General features: G+C 32.5%; 1 long non-coding RNA gene across 1 annotated transcript in view; it reads left to right on the plus strand.

Moving 5' to 3' along the window:
* Positions 1–13,285: 13,285 nt before the first annotated feature.
* The window catches only part of LOC106558612, a 42,906-nt gene continuing 36,944 nt past the window's right edge, over positions 13,286–19,247 (plus strand). The window contains exon 1 of the long non-coding RNA XR_005353599.1: positions 13,286–13,425. This is a non-coding gene — a long non-coding RNA (uncharacterized LOC106558612). The remainder of the gene's footprint in view (positions 13,426–19,247) is intronic.

Consider the following 19,247-nt stretch of genomic DNA (forward strand, 5'->3'; position numbering starts at 1 on the left):
TTTAAGCAGGGAAAGTGACATAAACTTATTTACCATAAAAAAAAAAAATAACAATCTGGCTGTTGCTTAGAGGATCGAAGCCTAGGGTGAAGTAGAGATAATAACCATTTTGCTGATTAGAATAAAAGTTGACACAAAGATACCAGTTGAGAGACTACACAATTTTCCAGGAAGACTAGGCTACTAGAAGTGGATTAGAGATGTGGATAGATAGTAAATATATTTTTTTGAGATATAGAGCCAACTAGAGTTGCTGATGGATTGGATATGGTGGGCGAAAGAAAAGGCAAATGAGTCTCAAAACCATTATACTAAGTGAAAGAAGGCAAACACATAGGACTACATATCTGTATGGTCCATTCATATGAATTTATAGAGAAAGCAAAACTCTAGTGACAGAAAGCTAATCAGTAACTATCTAGGGCTGGAGGTCAGAGAAGGGGTGAAGTCTAAGGTGTCAGAGGAATGTTTAGGGTGATTGAATTTTTCTATATCTTGATGGTGGTGAAGGTTACATGACTATATACAATTACTCAAATTTGTATAACCATACACCTACCCTGAGGAAATGTTATTGTATGTAAATTATACCAAAATATGACTATTAAAAGTAGTCAAATGTAAAACGGAACATATTTCCACCTGCACTATAGATAAGAAGATTACTGTAAGATACAAAAATAGGTAGAATTTTAGTATGCTAAAATGTTCCATAAACACATCTTCTAAGAATATGAAGTATTATAAAAATGGACTAAGCATATAAGAACATAAGAATTATCAAAGAAATTTAAATGGTCAAGGTATAGAAAAATAGTCTTCTGGTTTCATTATTATATGTAGAGTTATTGGAAATCATTGCTCTTTTCCTTATAACATGAATAGGCTGGACAAGAAAAGCTAAAAATCAATGCATTTTCTTAGATTCATCAGAGAATTTGGGTCACAAAGCAAACTACCTTGAAATCTGAAGGTACACTCGCAGAGATAGAGTGCCTAAAATCAGCTCTCCTGTATCAGAAATCATCAGACTCTGTAAAACAGTAGAAGGACTTAAAGAATATTTTGGACAAATTTCTAGAGGCTGAATGTGGATTATTGTGAGGATAAAAAGCTCCTGAGGCTACAGAAAATAATACAAAGTACACTCACAGAGCAATTAAAAACTAGAAATCAGGAAAAAGGAAGTAACTTAAAAATACCCAAATATTTGGAAATTAAATAATACATTTCTTAATAATGTGGGTAAAAGAAGCCTCAGGAGTTAAAAAAAATTGGAATTAAATGGAAATAAAGCTACAACTTACAGTATTTGTGGGATGCATTAAAAATAGTGCTTAAATGGGAATTTATAGCTTTAAATAATTTATATATTATTTATATGTGTGTATACACACATATATACATATATTGAAGATATTCATTATATTATATATGATACAATTATATAATATTCATTATATTATATATATAATGAAGGTATTCATTATATAATATTATACCTTAGAAAATGAGGTAAAAAAAAAACAAGACAAAGATCATAATGCATTTTAAGTAGAAATCAATGTTATTGAAACTAGAAAAGTGATAGGGAACACCTTTGAAACCAAAATTTAGTCCCTAGAAAAAAAAATCACTCAAATTGATAAAATTCTAGCCATGTAAACTAAGAAAAAAATAGAAGACAAAGGACTAAGAGTCTTCACTACTGATTCCATTGACATTAAGAGATAATAAGGTAATACTTTAATCATTATGTTTGTATTTGGATCTCTTAGATGATAAGGATTACTTCATTGAAAGACACAAACTACAAAAATTCACTCAAGGCAAATTAGATAACTATTAATAAAACTGAAGTAATTGCAAAAAAAATTTTCAAAACTCAAAATACCAGACCTAGATGGCTTCAACAGTGAATTGTATCAAAGGTGTAAGGAAGAAATCATATTAACTTTATGTAATGTCTTTCAGAAAACAATGAAGGAGGAAACAGTTCCCAGTTCATTTAAGAAACCTGCATTTTTTAATAGATGTTGACAAACTGATTCTAAAGTTTATATGGAAATAGTCCAAATAATACTAAAGAAGAGCAAAGTTGTAAGCATCATAGTATCTGATTTCAAGAATTACTATAAAAGAACATTAATAAAGGTAATGTAGAATTATGAAAGAAGAGACATAAATAAATGCAACAAAATTGAGTACCCAGAATAGACCCAAATATAGTATATTGATTTTTGCAAAGGATCAAAAAGTGTTTCTGGAACAAATGGGTATCCATATGCAAATAATAATAATAATAATAATAATAATAAAATTTTAAAATTAAATTTAATTTAAAAACAATTTAAAAAGTGAACTTAGTCATGAAGTTTATACCTTACACAAAATTAGCTCAAAATGTAGAGTGGACCTAAATATAAAACTCAAAAAATAAAACTTTACATGGAAATAAAGGAGGAAATATTTTTGACCTTGAGTTTGGTGTTGAGTTTTTAGATATAATACCAAAAACATAACCCATGAAAACAAAATATGTTGGATTGGACTTCAAATAATGTTAAAAACAAACAAACAAAACTTCTGCTTAAAAAGATACTATTAAGAATGAATAGAAAAGCAACCCAGGCTTGAATATTTTGCAAATACAGAAAATATTTTACAGAATACTTATCTGATAGAAGTTTTCTATCAAAGAACTCTTGAAACTCAACAATAATAACCATATTTAAAAATGAACTAAATTAAAAAAAATAAAAATAAATAAAAATGAACTAAATTGCTGAAACTCACCAAAGTAGATAAAACAAATATGGCAATGTAAGTATACGAAAAGATGCTCAACATCTCTTTTTTTTCCCATTAGGGGAATGCAAATTAAAACAATACAGAGATAATACTACAGAGCTATTAGAATGCCTAAAATCCAAACAACTGGTCATATTCAGTGCTGGTAAAAATATGGTACAACAGGAGCTCTCATTTGGTGCCTGAAGAGGCAAATGATAGAGCTTTGGAAGAAGGCTTATCAATCTCATATGAAGCCAAACCTAAATTAACAAATGACACAGAAGTCATACACCAGGTGTTACCCAACTGACTTAAAAACATATGTCCGTACAAAAACTTGCATGCGAATGTTTATGTCATCTTTATTTATAATCACCAAAACTAGAATCACCAAGATGCTCTTTAATTGGTGAATGAATGAATGAGTTAAGGTACATCGATACTATGGAATGCTGTTCAACAATCAAAAAGAACAAACTATTATTTCACACAATAATAGGGATGAATTTTAAAGGCAAATTTCTAAGTATAGAATCCAATCTGAGAGGGTGATATCTTGTGTAATTCCATTTATGGCATTTTGGAAGATGCAGAACTAAGAGATAGAGAACAGACTAATGGTTGCGAGGAGTTTTGGAAAGGGGAAGCATTACTCTGGTGAGGCACAGGGGATTTTGAGGATGGTGAAATTATTCTGCAATGGTAAATATATGACACTATTTGTTTCTAAAAATTATCACTTTATAGCATGAGTAAAACTTAAAATTTGTAATTTAAAAACAAATCTACTAGAAGGGTGGGGGATTTCTGGATGGATTTTAAACTTTAGCAAAATATCTAACTGTCCTACAAATATATGACACATCTATACTGAAGGCAACAGGAAGAAGAAACTGTAATTCTCATGACAAAAGGAGCTATACATAGTTAATAAAGTCCTTTCTCACGGGGGTATGTATGAGTTAGCAAATTTGAAACTGCGGTGCATAAATACTGGAATTGATCAAATGAATGAATGGATGGTGGATGTTGGGAGCCATATATGTGTATTACGAATATGTGTGGTATATACATATGTGCTCAATATATTTGTATGTGTGCACATGTGTGTATGTGTGTGGACTAAAAATGTAGAGTTTTATAAATACAGAAAGCAGGGAATTAGTATTAGCTAAATTTCAAAATATGCTTATATCATAGTTCTTTTGAGTTTTACAGTAAGGACAGATCATTTGTTTATAGTATTTCTTTATTTCTTTGCTGCAATTGATACTCCTTGTCTTGTTTAATAGCTGTAGTGATAGACTTTATGTTGCTATATGCTGAGCGCATTTTGACAGATTCAGCAAGGAAGTTATTTTGCACATGCTGGTAATTAGGTTTATTGTCAGGCAATACAACAAAATGGATCTTTAACCAAATAATGCAATGCACAGTGTGTTAATTCCAAATGATTTCTTTTGAATGTTAATTTGCTTCTGATTATATTATTATTACCGGTTTGGAGTGTTGAGATTTTTTTTAAAGACCATTTTGAGTAGTTTTAAAATCATGACGAATTTGAAAGGAAGACACAGATTTCCCACATATCCTTTGTCTCACAAATGCACAGCCTTCTGTATTATCAACATCATCCACAAGAGTGGTACATTTGTTATAATTAATGAACCTACATTTTCACATTATAATTACTCAAAGTCTATAATTTACCTTAGGGTTCACTTTTGGTGATGTACATTTTATATATTTGAGTAAATATGTAATGATATGTTTCTATCATTATAGCATCATACAGAGTATTTTCACTGCCCCCAAAACCATCTGTGCTCCAACTATTCATTCATGTTGGGTTTTATTTTGTTTTGTTTTACTGACTCTGCAATTTAATACGATTATATTTTATACACCTTAATATAATTTATGAGCCTTAATATGATGACTTCCTAGGAGCTTTTCTTCCGCCTAACTAAAACTAAATTTATTTGCATCATTTTCAATTCCTTCTGGATATGGTCAATACCTGAGGAGTCATGTGGTTCACAGCCAGCAGTATACTACATATAAAGCAAGAGAGAGAACAAACAGCCTTTGATTGAGAATAAGCAGATTTCATCTCTAAGTCTGTGGTCTGGCTTTTTGGATTCCTGGTTTCTGGATTTCTTCAATTGACAAACATCTATGTTTACTTCTTTTAGTATGTATAATTTAGCTTTATCCTTTATGCTACATGATGGCCCTATGTCATTTCCAATTTTAACGTCTTTCAGAATACAAAATACATTGTGGATTGGTCTGAAAGTTTAGGTCTTAGGCTTGACCTAGAATATGGGACTTTTAGGAGTCCCAACTTCCTGACTTTATAGTAGACTTTCTTGAATTGCAATCATCTATCTAAATGATAGTCTAAAATGGCTACATCTCTTCAATTTTGTAAACCAAACTGAAATCACAATATAGAAATTGACCTAGAATTTAATTAGTCTCTAAGAAATTAATGGGGAGCTGAATCAAGTGTTTTACTTGCCCCCTTTCATTTGTTAAACCCTACAGCAATATTTTTATCTGATCTTACTTTGCTTCTAAAATACAGCTACAATGATAATTATGCAGCACAAATTATATGCTTTTTTTGTATTTCATATGCTTGAGAAGTTTCCCTATTTTGAGTTATCCTATAGGCAATATCTGTCTTAAACCGTGTCTCATAAGACACTAGAATCATGTATCCTTACTTGATTATATTCATTAAATCAAGAAATATTTATTGTGTTTAAAGATATTAGGAATAAAATAAGGAGAAAGAAATACATAATTCATGCCTCACAGATTCTATCAATTGGAAAGACAGATCTTATCAATTGCTATGATAGAAAATTTCAAGGTTTTGGAATCCATTTTTGCACAGTACTTTGAAAAAGCATTACCAAAAATAAGGGTTATGTAAAAATGAGGTGCTGTAATCAAACAATAACCCAAATCATAAGCTGCCTTTCAAAAATCAGATTATAAATGTCAATCCAAACTGAATTTATTAGACAGAATTGGAAGTTCCAGGTAAAAATAAACCTGAACATATATTATCTTTAATTAAAATTTTATTCACTTTTAAAGATTAAAATATTTCCATCAAATCGAATCCCAAGTGAGTCTCAAAACACTCTAGCTTTCCATAATAACCTATGTCTCACCACCAATGTATGTATGAAAAATACCTGGTCTACTGTAGCTATATTTTAGCTTCTACAATTTCTTAGAAGTAATACACTTCATTGTATTGTTACCTTTTGTGTGAAATATTGTTTATTTTTCCTGGATGTATGTGTGTGAAACAGTAATTGCATTTATTTAGTGTAAATTTATCAAGGGAATGACTCCCTTTGTACTGCTTTCCTACTCAGCCCGTACCCCTTTTACCAGGGTTCCACAATAAATAGAATTTATAAATTTTTATATAAGTATACTTATATAAATATACAAACTTATAAATTCCTTAGGCACCAATTACATACTATAGTAAATCATGTGGGATCAACAATAAAAATAATAAGCTGGGTTCTTATTTCATAGAACATTGAGCTTCATTTTGATGGGGAGGGTCTCTAAATACAAATAATTAAACAAGTAGCTATTTACTTGTTACAAGAGATATGAAAGACAAGTAAAAAATGCTATCAAAGTGGTAATATGTAAATCAATAAGTTTCACAGAAATTAATTCTAAGTAAAGGAAATTGAATCTAAGACAAGAAAGGTAAACAGATGTTGAGAGGCACTGATTTGGATGCAGGCTGTAGGAGGTTTGGATAGAATGGAACAACAGGGGAAGGTTGACTATAAAAGGATTGGGTGCTGTCCAGAAACTCAAAGAACTCAAAATTCTTGCAGTGAAAGAGCAAATGAAAAGAAAAGTATCTGTAACAATAGATCAGATCAATCTGAACTTTGCAGATTATGCTTAGTATATTCACCTACTTGAAGAATACTGTATTTTTAAGGAGTCAATTTACATTCATTGTTTATGTTTTCTTAACCTTTCTTGCTTTGTTATTTTTCTTTATTTTAATTTAAATTCAATTAGACAACATATTCTTTTTTTCAAGTAATCTCTATACCCAATGTTGGGCTCAAACTCACCACCTCAAGATCAAGAGTCATATGCTTGGGACACCTGGGTGGCTCAGCAGTTGAGTGCCAGCCTTCTGCTCAGGTCGTGATCCCTGGGGATCTGGGATTGAGTCCTGCATTTGGCTCCTTGTATGGAGCCTGCTTCTCCCTCTGCTTGTGTCTCTGCCTCTCTCTCTGTGTCTCAAATAAATAAATAAATAAATAATAAATAAATAAATAAATAAAATCTTTAAAAAAGAGTCATATGCTCTATCAACTGAGTCAGCAAGGCTCCCCAATTATGTTTTTTAAATGTTAATTTTACTGCTGTCTTAGCAGAGTATTGGAGAGAGACAGGAATAGAACCAGACATCAATTAGAAGGCTTTTAAAATATTTCAAATAGCTTGTAATAAGAGAAAAGAAAAAGAAGAAAAGAAGGGGACATTTCAATAGAAATTCACTTAAGTGGGAATGGATTAAGGTGCGTGATGAGACAATGGTTTCTAGAACACTTTCCAGATTTCAACCAGGAGCCCTGGATATATAGTGGAGTTCATTGCTCACATTAGGAAGACAGAGAGAAATATGCTTGGGGGATGATGCTAAGGGTCTGGTTTCACACATGATATATTTGTGACATTTCTTAGTCACTGAAATGATGATATCAGATAGACAGATGTGCATTCCAGAGCTTAGAAGGGAAGTCAGAATAAAATGTGTGAGTCATCTGCATATTCATGGTGTATGGAGTTATGGTAGTGGACAGTACCTAAAGAGAGGATACAGAGTAAGAAAGAAAGTGGCCTCATATGGAGTCCCAGGTGATGGAAACTTGACTAATTTCCTGAAGCATTCAAGTTGAGGGAAAGTTGACAATAAAGATGTTAATAGACCAGATAGTTGGGTGAAACTACCTGAAGAGTTTTGTGACTCTGAGATGAAGTAAAACGTTTCCAGATAGAATGATAAACTGTGCCAAATGTTACTGAGAAATCCAGATATTTTAAATAAAACAATAACCTCCATTGCCCTCATTCACATTTTTATTCCCCCACTATTTCTCCCTAACCTAGTCCATTTTCTAAAACAAAACAGAAACAAAACAAAACAAAACATCTCTTGATCATTTTCATTTCTCATTTTTCTAGGAAGGTTACTCATGCTTCTAAATAATTTGTTTAGACCTTTAGTTTTTGATTCATTAGCTTAAAATATATTCAAATTTCTTAAGAAGTATATCTTTTTCATCATATTACAGAAATAGTTATATTTTAATATGTTTATTTGTCAACTATTGAATTCTTGAGAATACAATTTCTAGGCCTGATTTACTGGAATCATCCTGTAATTTTGCTTGTTTGCTTCCAAAAACATGATGACATCTGGTCCTCATTTTCAAACAATAATTTATATCAATCTACATTAAGATCTTGTTATCCTTTATACTTCTTTAGAACATATATTGGTTTGACCTTCATTTTTCCTATCATTTTTTTCAACTTCTCTTTCACTTGACTTTGTCTTTCAGAAATTAGAATCTTTATTCTGCTTCTATCCATACCTACCATCTGCAAATACACACAGAAGATGTGTTTATTTTGTGTTTTGTACCTATTATTCCAAAGCTTTCAGGAAATAAATTTACATGCTCCATATTTTTTGAACTAAAAAGTTGTCCATTGCAACATGGGCTGTCAGAGTGGGTTTAGATACTGATGCTGGTGGGAAAGTTTGAGTCCAGAGTAAGTGAGCTACTGAAGATGCAGGAGAAGGATAAACACAGAAGTGTTTTGATCAGGAAGGAAATTACATGATGTGGAGCTTCACCAGACAGAATTAGCTTTTTCCTCTGAAGTTTGCAGTCCTCTCCTTTCTTGGGAAATTTTAGATGCTTGGAGATTTGGAGATTTCGCATATATGTAGCCTTCTAGTATAGTATAAACGCAGAAGAGTATTGTTAGTAATTTTCCAAATAGCTTGCTTAATGATGATAAGTATTTGCTATATTTAAGTACAATCATTCCTCTTTCTTTCTGTCTTGAAGGATATGTTTTGTAACAATGCCAAGGTCCATGACCTATGTAAAAACTGATATTTACAAACTGAGCATCCTCTGCATATAATTTTAATTTTTTTCTAAGTAAAATGCTCCAATTTAAAATTATTTTGCCATTTATAAGCCAAATTACAAAATATTCCTGAGATCACTTAGCTCCAGCAAGTTTGCACTACATAGAAAATCTTCCACAATCTTTGAGATTCCCTTATGCACTTTTCTTCTAAATCATTTATAAAAATGTTAAATAAGGCATATGCTGGCACTGCTCCCTAAGGAGCATTGCTGTTTACACTTCTTTATTTAGAAAAGTGACTACTTATTCCCAACCTTTCCACTTGTCTCTAAGCTAGTTTTGTATCCATGACAAAACAGTTCCCTAGATCCCATGTTTTTTAAATTTTTAATACATTTTGGTACATAATTTTATCAATGAATTTTTTAAAAAGTCCCAGTGGTTATTATTTTTATTGACATGCTTTTGCACTTTTTTTTATCTCCCTTTAAAAGCCTTTGTGATTTACCTTTTATAGCTCATTTATACATCCTTTTTATGGGACTCATTAACTATTATACTAATATTTTTTTTTTCTCTCTTTACTAGACAATCTACTAGTTTTCTTGGAATGTCATTGGAATCTATTATTTAATTTATTTTGGAACATCTTATTCCAGAGGAATGAGAGACCATCACCTTAGTAAGACATAATGATTTTTTTTAACTTCTTAGCTATTTCCCTACAGCTCAGACAGGGCTAGACATGTCCAAAGTATTTACAACATTATTTCATGAATTATTCCATATTTTTCATCAGTACCATGCAAGGTATTTCCTTTTTTGATGTATCCTAAAAGTATAAAATCCCCAACCAGAATTATTGGACTGAAACTTCGATTATTTGGCATATCTTTAGCCCCTTATTCACTAGTCAACCCACTTGAGGAGGGGTTGTCAGATAATTTCAGCAGAAATATAGTAGGTCTCACAATATCAAAGCACACAAATACATTTTGTCTTATAATGCATAGTACAAACTTACAGAGTAAGCAAAAAATAGTTGCATGCAATCCATTTCACACAATGTCCTTGATTCTCAAAAACAAAGCTAAACTATTTTTATCACACAGTTAAAAGAAACACACTTGGGTGTTTGATATGCTTCTATTCTCAGAGCTACAGCTGATAGAGGCAGGTTAATACAAAGTTACTGGTCCAATTTACATTGTTTTCATGAATACTCATTTAGTGCATTTATGCTGGATTGAGGGATGTATATATATATTTCTTATTCCTGATTGCCTCTTTGTCTGGTGCTCTGACCAAGGGATTACACAACATGGTTCATTACAGGTATTTTGTTCCAGATTCTGATTCCTTTAACCTCTCCTACAAGCTGCACGAGCTGCTTCACTACCTATCTCTTCTACTTTGTGACACCCAAATTTTATGGGAATGGCAATCCATTTATAAAAATGACATGTAACAAGAATATCTAGCCATTTAAAATTAATAGATTTGGCTTATTAAAAATTAATAAATGAGGTAGAGAGACACTAAGTCAAGAGCCTTGGTCTTAAGAGGATGGGCAAAGCAGTTGGGACAAATTTGCTTTCAGTCGGCTCTGCAGAATGGTGTTCCTCAAATGACTGCAAACAACCCAAGCACTAGTTACCAACATGGAAGGCAATTCAGGCTTATATGTCTTACAAGTAATGAAAACCTTTCCCAGATTCTGGTTGCAGTTTGGCTTCTACTATTGAGAGTCAGTTAAAGGTTACGTATGTTTTTGAGTCTAAGGATTTTAAGGATATTTTGGGATACTAAAAATGATATTGAGCCAGAAAACTGAATGTGTGATTTTTGACATAGAACTTGAAGAATACCTAAAATTTCAACCAGGCAGAGATGGAATGCGAGTGAGGACATCTGAGGTAAAGAAAGCAGAGTGTGCAGAGGAGCACAAAACAAGTAGTGTTAGGAAGAAAATAGATGGTTCAGTTTGACTGCAATGTAGACTATATATGGAGCATTAATGGGAGGTCAGGATAAAAATGTCACCGCCATTTAAAAAGTGCATTGTGAAGATTGGGAGTGTGTGTGTAAGTGGTGGCAATGGGAAGCCATTAAAAGTTTTGAGAGCTGGAGTGATGATCAGAGGTGGTCATTTGAAGTCCAAATCTGATTACTGTATATTATGACAGTTGGACCACAGAGATTCTGGAGGCAGGTCATTCATATCAAATATCGGCCTTACTAAGAGGTTATGAAATATAGAAAAAGGATAATGTTTTGGAGAAAAAAAATAGTCAATTGACATTTTATTTCCTGTAAATCTTTTTACCCAGTAGGTTTCCACCTATTGAATATATGCCATGTATTACTTCTGAGGGCAGACAGGTACCGTTTAGTTAGAACAAAGAAGTCATTGCTTAACTTTGGCTTTCAAATCATAAATATTTCTCAGATAAAGTTTAGAGCTTTTAGTACTTTTGTTCATTTTCTCTGAGAATTGATTGGGCAGTTAAGTTGCCATAAATAATTTGGATGTGCATGCTCATCAGATTTCCTAAGGGTGTGTGTCTATAAGACATACTTTAGCAATTGCAGCCCTATGTATCTTTTAAAGAAGGCTGTGATATTTCTTTTGTTTTTCTATTCCAAATCTGACATTTTCTTTCAAAGGAAGTTTGTATTGGCTCACTCTCACCTTGTTATTTAGAAACAGAGCTTCTGAGAACTACACTCCCCAGAGGGTGATAGATCAATGTGGGAGCTCACATTTGTTTGAATGTATGTCAGGTAATCATAGTACAGCCCCTGACTATTGACTGAGCAAAGAGAAAATGAGAAATTCTGGTATTTTCCATTGGAATCACAAATTCTAAGGATATTTCTGCAATAAAATGAAAAAGGTGAGTTTTTCTGCTTATGTTCAAAACACAACTTGTTAATCCATGATTCATATAAATAAATCGTGGTTTGGATGATCATTATACCTGAAAGGCTTTATTTAACATTGCACTACTTTATTTCTGTATTGCAATTTTCCCATGGGTAGCTAAAATTACTATTTAATATTGCTCATTTCTATGCTGCCAACTTCTCTAAATATGCATTACTTAAATATTTTGATATATACTAACGCTATTGCTTTCATGTTTATATATATCCCAAAATGGAAACCTAAAATGACTAATAATAGACCATAAAAAACATAGCAAAGTTATAAGACATGAGATTTTGTACTCTTTCTAATTCCCAAGGCCAAGTGTAAAGGCTCAATTATCAGTCAGTTGGTTTCCCTTTCATATGAAATAATTATTAATAATAGGGACAATTGGGTGGCTCAGTGGTTGAGCATCTGCCTTTGGCTCAGGGTATGATCCAGGGTCTGGGGATTGAGTCCCCCATCTGGCTTCCTGTGAGGAGCCCGCTTTTCCCTCATGTTATGTCTCTGTTTCTCTCTCTGTGTCTCTCATGAATAAATAAATAAAATCTTTTAAACAAATATTTAACTAAGACTTAAATAATCCTTTGTAACTTTTCAAATGTTTTCATATGAAGTATAATATTTTCATGATATCCCTTCATAGACAGTATCCTTTGCTCATTTTCCCCTTGGTTCCTTGAACCTCAGTGGGATTAAGTTACTTTTCCATGATGACACTTAGAAACAACCAACAGGTCTCCTTCTCTGGAACAGGTTTTCTTCTCTGCTAGCTGTGCCTGCACTCTTTCCCTAATAATACCTCTATGTTGCCTCTCTCCATCCCTCACCCCACAGCATCACTAGTTCCCATTTCTGAGCTTCTCTCCAATCAGCTGGACCATGATCACATCTCCTAGGCACAAGATCACATGTCCCGGGCACAAATGGGCCGATACATGGGCAAGTAAAGAGGAAATATCTCATAGCACTATTTTTTTTAGCAAGTCAGTAGCATCATCTTTGTGGATGGCCTCCCGCCTGCGTATTTGTTTCATGAGTGAAAGCATCTCTACAGCTTTTATGCAAAATGAAAGCATCATTATGAACACCAATTTAAATCAGAGTAGGCAGCGTAAATCTGTAAAAGACCAAAAGAAATTAATCACCTGTGGCAACTGTCATTTGAAGTTATCCTTCCCTCATTCCACCCCAGCTCATCCACATAAACACAAAGAGAGATCATATTGTTTACTGGTATCAAACTGCAGAATTTGGCTTGCCTCAGGCATTGCTCTAGCCCAGAATCCAAGCCGCCACAAATATCAATTTGGAATGCAGCTTCAGCTCTAGTGGAAAAGCTGTCACAGGCAAGTCTAAAATACTGAGAGTGCTGAGCTACTGACATTGCTAAAGATGATCATGAAGACATTTATCCAGCCTCTCCTACCTCCCCTTCGCCCAGCCCTTCAGAAGCTTATGTCAAGTGTGACAGGCTAGGTGATGAATGGGTAGAAAGTTGACAGGTGACGACAGGCGGCTGAGTAAGTGAAATCCTCTATCGTTAATTCTTGTGATTTTACCTTTCTGACACAATGAACTGATATTAGAATATGTGACTAAATAAACCACACTGAGAAAAGTCATTCACTAAAAATTAGAGTCCAGAACAGAAAGCCATGTTCTCTGTTCGGTCAGGCTGCTTGATTGCTGGACCTTTGGAATACACTACACAATCAAGTATACAGTCTTTAGACTTAAGTGGGATGATTAGCTGTGCTGTTTTTCCCAGGAATATGTATCTGGCATACTTAGCTTAAAGTCATGAGTCAGAAAAATCCCATTTCTCATAAATCTCTTCTAGACTAGACTAAAACAGAAATCAGCTCATTGGAATTTTGATTAATGAGAAAAGGAGAAAGGTTTCAGGGTGAGTGCTTTGTTCTATTGATGTCCATGAAATGTTGGTGACTGCCTGACACATCCCAGTCCAAAGCAATTGAAAATCATTTTAACTTTGCTTTGTTTTGAGAGGCTTAGGGGTTATTGAATTGAGAGAAATTGGACTGAAACAAGTAATTTTTTTGACACAGGCCACTAAACAGCTCGGAGACCAAGAGCCTTAAGGCGCCAAGCAGGTCATTTAGTATAGAGTAGTGCCTTTCTCAGGGGGTGCTTTTTTATATAAGTATCCTGAGAAACAGAGGTCTTAGTGATCTTCCAAATTTCTTTATGTCTTTATACTTGCAATTAGCAATTAATAAGGCTTTTGCCTATACCTCTATCACAATTGGGATCAGTATGGACAGAGGAGAGGATAAAGTTGTAACCCTCATTGAAGTAGGGAAAAAAATTTATAATTCAAGTTCACCAACATAAATTTCTATTGTAGATAACGTATCATACTCTTTGAGGACCCAAAGGAATTACATTTGCCAGGATTTTTAAATATAGTAGTACTGGGGTAGAGACTAAAAACAATTCTTACATTTCTTTTCTACTTTTTAAATAGTTTTATGACTACAGTGTTTTATTTTATGCATTCTTTTATTTGAAAATTCTCATTCTATTGAAAAATATATTTCCATTGGTAAAATAAAAGTGCCCTAATAAAACCAATTTTCAATTCTTTTTCCTCTTTTTCCTGAAAAAATAGTATCATATTATGATACTATGACTTGCTTGCTGATTTCTTCTTGATTTAGGACATTTTATTTTTTATAATACCTTAAATAATTTATTGCAATTATATCCATAAGCTATATATGTTATGTTTCCTATTTTGGAGGCTCCTATAATGCTCCTTCTTGAAAAGTATATTTTGCAATATCTATAGTCCTTATAGATTTATACCCTTTTTTAGTTAAAAACTTTAATGTCAGTTATCTGTTTTTCTTATATTTATGTACCATCTTCTTGGAAAAACTATATTTTTATTATACATGCTCAAATAATTATTAATACTATATATTACAGTATATGTTATGATGGTAAGATATTTTATATATAGCTTTACAAACAAATTCAGTTGTAATCACTGGATTTTTGTTACTATTTTTTTTCTTTTATACCTAAATTTATCTTATGCTTATTTTAAAATTTATCTTTCTAAATTTTATTATTGCCAAATCCTCATTGTCCTACAACTGAGGCAAAGTAGAATTTAAAGCATTATTCCCAATTTATGCTTTCATGTATCTTAGAGGAATTTTATGATTCTCTTTATTCTAGGGTCAAATCCTTACCCATGATGTCATAAACAGGTTCTAGATCTTTGAGTTTGGCCCAGAAAATTAATGACTCAGAACCTCAAGTTTCTTCTGGAAAATTAACTTAATTATCCATAGTGAGTCTTAAATAACATGAAATGTACCCAGTGCTTAAGAAATAGCATAGCAAGCCTTCACTAATGAGAAATTATTACTTTTCTTCTAGATTCTAGGAATGACTTACAGATTACAAAATGAATTGTCTCCTCTCAACTTAGTTTAAATAGTTTTATTGTGAACCAATTTTGTTTGGGGCATTCTGCACGCCACTGGTGATAGTAAGGAGAATCAAGAACTGTTTCTACTTTCAAGGAAATCTCAGACTATAAAAGAAAAAGAACACATTCTAATGGATAATAGCTCAATATGATGTGTATTTTATAAAAGCATGTAGCATACAGAAGTTTATAGGGGAAGGAGTGATTCACCACTTTGGGGGAGGGCAAAGTTGTAATAACAAGCTACTTATAATGAGCAAATTTGTCATTTGAGCAAGTTTGAGAGGAATGAATATTGTTTACTGGCTATCAAGGTGTGAAGAGGGGAAAAAATTGCAGGTGAAGTAACATCATATAGATAGCATATGTATAAAGCCATATAGTATGAAGATTTTATATGTAATAGCATCACAAATATTACAATAAAACTTAGTCAAATGTGTTGTATATATTTTAAATATTAACGAAGAAATTTATTTGGTTTATCATGCATTTATGTAAGCCTTTTAAGCATAGAGATATACATCCTGACAGTAAAAAATGTAAACTTCACAAAGAAAAGTATGAAGTATAAAATTAAGGTCACCTATCACCATCAAAATATTGATATCTATTAAGAATTTTTCAGGAAGCCTTCTAGAAGTACAGATATCCTGTATCAGGATTCACCACTAGGAGTTTGAGGAAAATTGTTCTTGGTTTTGTATGGGCAATATGGTAGTTTAAAATTTTAAAACTAAATTTGAATTCATTTAAGTGTGAAATTCATCCTACATCCTACCACTACTTCTTACTCTTTACTTAGCTACAGATATTACTAACACTTGCCTGGTCTTTGAAAGATATCTGTGGAATTATGATCCTTGAAGCAAACATGCAAGATTAGAATGTGAGCAGGTATGAATGTGTGTGTGTGTGTGTGTGTTGCATGTGTGTGTTTTATGTAAAGAATTGTGTTATGTTTCTGTATTCCACTTTGCTGCTTTTTAATATTATTTAATGAATATTTTTCATATAAGTAGATATAAATTTACATCATGCTTTTAAAATAATTATACAGTATCCCTTTTTAAGGGTATAACATTATTCATTTAACTGGTCCCTGACTAATAAGCATTGTTTTCTTTTATCTTGTTATTTCAACAATTTTGGAAGCAAGAGTCTGTATATATAAATTCAGGCATTTATACAAATGTATCTATAGATAAATGTATAGAAAGAGATTTAATTGGAAGTGTTTGGGATATTAACCATTTGCCCTTTCGATGTGTTTTAACAAATGGTAAAGAGAAACACAGAGGAAAGGGAAAATATAAAGAAAGCATTTATTAATGATGAGAAATGTGCCAAATTCCATACATTAGGGGTTCTTTGGGAAGCTATAGTGAAACACACAGCTGGACTCTGAAGCCAAATAGTCATCTCTCTCTACCCATTACTGTCTAGACTTCATACCACTCCATGAGAGAGTTTGGCCCTGCCAACCAGGACAAACAAGTAGCCAGATGCATGATTGCACATATCCCACCTGCCTTTTGACTCTGGCTCTAGGTGATGACCATATTTAAAGAGGAGATTTGAGTAAGCCAAGCTAGGCCTGCTGACAGACCAGGAAATAGGCAGGCCCTGGGTGAGATCTAGTCGAATATGCTTCTAAGGGAAAATATCTTATCCACTAATGGTGAGATCACGTGTTTCTTTTTTATGTGGATAGTAATCAATGATTGCTTTCAAAAAGCAATTGCTTATAGCAATTTAGGGTCAACTAAAAATCCTCAGCAATAGTTGGTATTACTTAATATTTACCAATCTAATGGGCAAAGGAGACTTCTCTAACTGTTTAGAATTGTACCACTTTAAATATCAATAAAGTTGAGGAGGATTTTTTCTGTAAATTTATTGACCACTTATATTTTTTACCTCTAAACTTTTATATACATAAGTACTCATTTTTAGGGAGTTAATATATATTAAAGCAGCCATAAAAAAGTGACATCTTGCCATTTGCAACAATTTGGATGGACCTAGAGGGTATCCTGCTAAGTAAGTCAAACAAAAACAAATATCATATGATTTCACTTACATGTGGAAAAACTAAAAACAAACAGTAACCAAACCAAACAACAACAACCACCACCACCCAAAATCAGGTTTATGAATTCAGAGAACTGATGATTGCCAGAGGTGAGGGGTAGGGGAATGGGCAAAATGGATGAAGGAGAATTGGATACACAAGATTCCAATTACAGAATGAATAAGTTATGGGAATAAAAAGTACAGAATAGGGAATATAGTCAATGATGCTGTAGCAGCGTTTCCAGGGACAGATAGCATATACACTTGGGGTGAGTCCAACATAATGTATAGGCTTGTTAAATCACTATATTGTATACTTGAAACTAGTGCAACATTGTGTGTCAACTATACTCGAATGAAAAAGAATAAGTAAGTGGGTCATCAAGAATAAAACACAGACTAGACAGATAATTGTATTAGGTCTTTAGTTTTCCTAGGAAACACTGACCAAAATGAAATGTCACTAAATATGCTATAGTGATAGGAATATTGGAGAAAAATGTCACATACTCTTTAGTTCATTGATATTGAGTAGAATCTTCAGATCTTTCTATATCTTTCAGTAAAATTGAATTTCATAAATATGGGTGTTTGGAAAAAAGGAATGAAATGGAGAAAGCTTCAAAAAATGTGTGCTCCATTTCAAATACTACTTATTATAAGGAAAACTATATTGTTTTCTGGCTACTCCATTTTACCAATGCTGTAATGAATAATCCAAAAATGTTCATCTTTATTAGACACTAAATTCCCATATAAACTTGGAGACCCTTCTTTTTAAAAAATATTAATTGACTTTTCTGGTTATTTTTCTGCCTATACCATGCTCTTTATAATAATGTAACTTTATACTTTATTTTATTACTAGTAATATCTTTTTGTTTTGGTTTTCCTCAGATCTTTATTTTTCCAGGTGAACTATCAGAATCATTTCTAAAGACAGTTGATAATAATTAAAGAAATTAAAGATCATTAACATTTTCACAGCACTGAAACTTCATATCCCAAAAAAGGTTATTTGTGTTTTGATTTTTTAAGGAAATCTTGTACATGTTTATCATTTTTTTTAAAAATGTAGGTTCTGTTACATTATTGTTTTCAGTATATTTCACAAAGAATAATAGAAGAAATGTGTTTCTATTTGCCTAATTTTGACTAAATTTGCAGTATCAATTTTTAACTATGTGTTCCTGAGCTTAGTTCTTGTCTCTCTCATGGTTGTATACGTTTTAAACACTAGTTTAGGCTTCAGTTTTTTGTTGGTGGTGGGATGACTTAAATTATCTTCTACGACTGGTTCTAGGTTACTTTTCCTTTATGCATCAGTGCTCTTAAAGTTACCATGAGTTTTATCATGAAGACCTCTAGAGATGTCACAATGGAAACGCCATGAACTTCCTTGACATATTCAAATAGCTCATTTTATTTCTTTATTCTGCATTCATTTAGAATGGATATCTTAGTCGTATTTTTACATTTTAGTCTCTATCTGCTGACAAAACGTTACATGAAATATTCAGGGTTACATTTAATATGTAAGTACTTTTCCAGAACTAATATGAAAGTACTCTTCCCGAACTCCAGGTAAGAAGATGGCTAATAAGCCATCCTACCTTTTTCCTTTCATCTTATATGATTTTACAATAAACTTCATTTCATTATCTTGTTCTTTCTATAAAATAACCTCTCCTGAGCTCATCCAGCAGTAAAAACAGGTCACTTGGGAAACAATTTGGGTGTCATATACTTTTAGAGACAATTATCTAAACTCCAAGGAAAAAAGTAATGTAATTTGACATATAA

The sequence above is a fragment of the Canis lupus genome, chromosome 1 (assembly GCF_011100685.1).
Source record: "Canis lupus familiaris isolate Mischka breed German Shepherd chromosome 1, alternate assembly UU_Cfam_GSD_1.0, whole genome shotgun sequence".
In the NCBI taxonomy this organism is placed as follows: domain Eukaryota; kingdom Metazoa; phylum Chordata; class Mammalia; order Carnivora; family Canidae; genus Canis; species Canis lupus.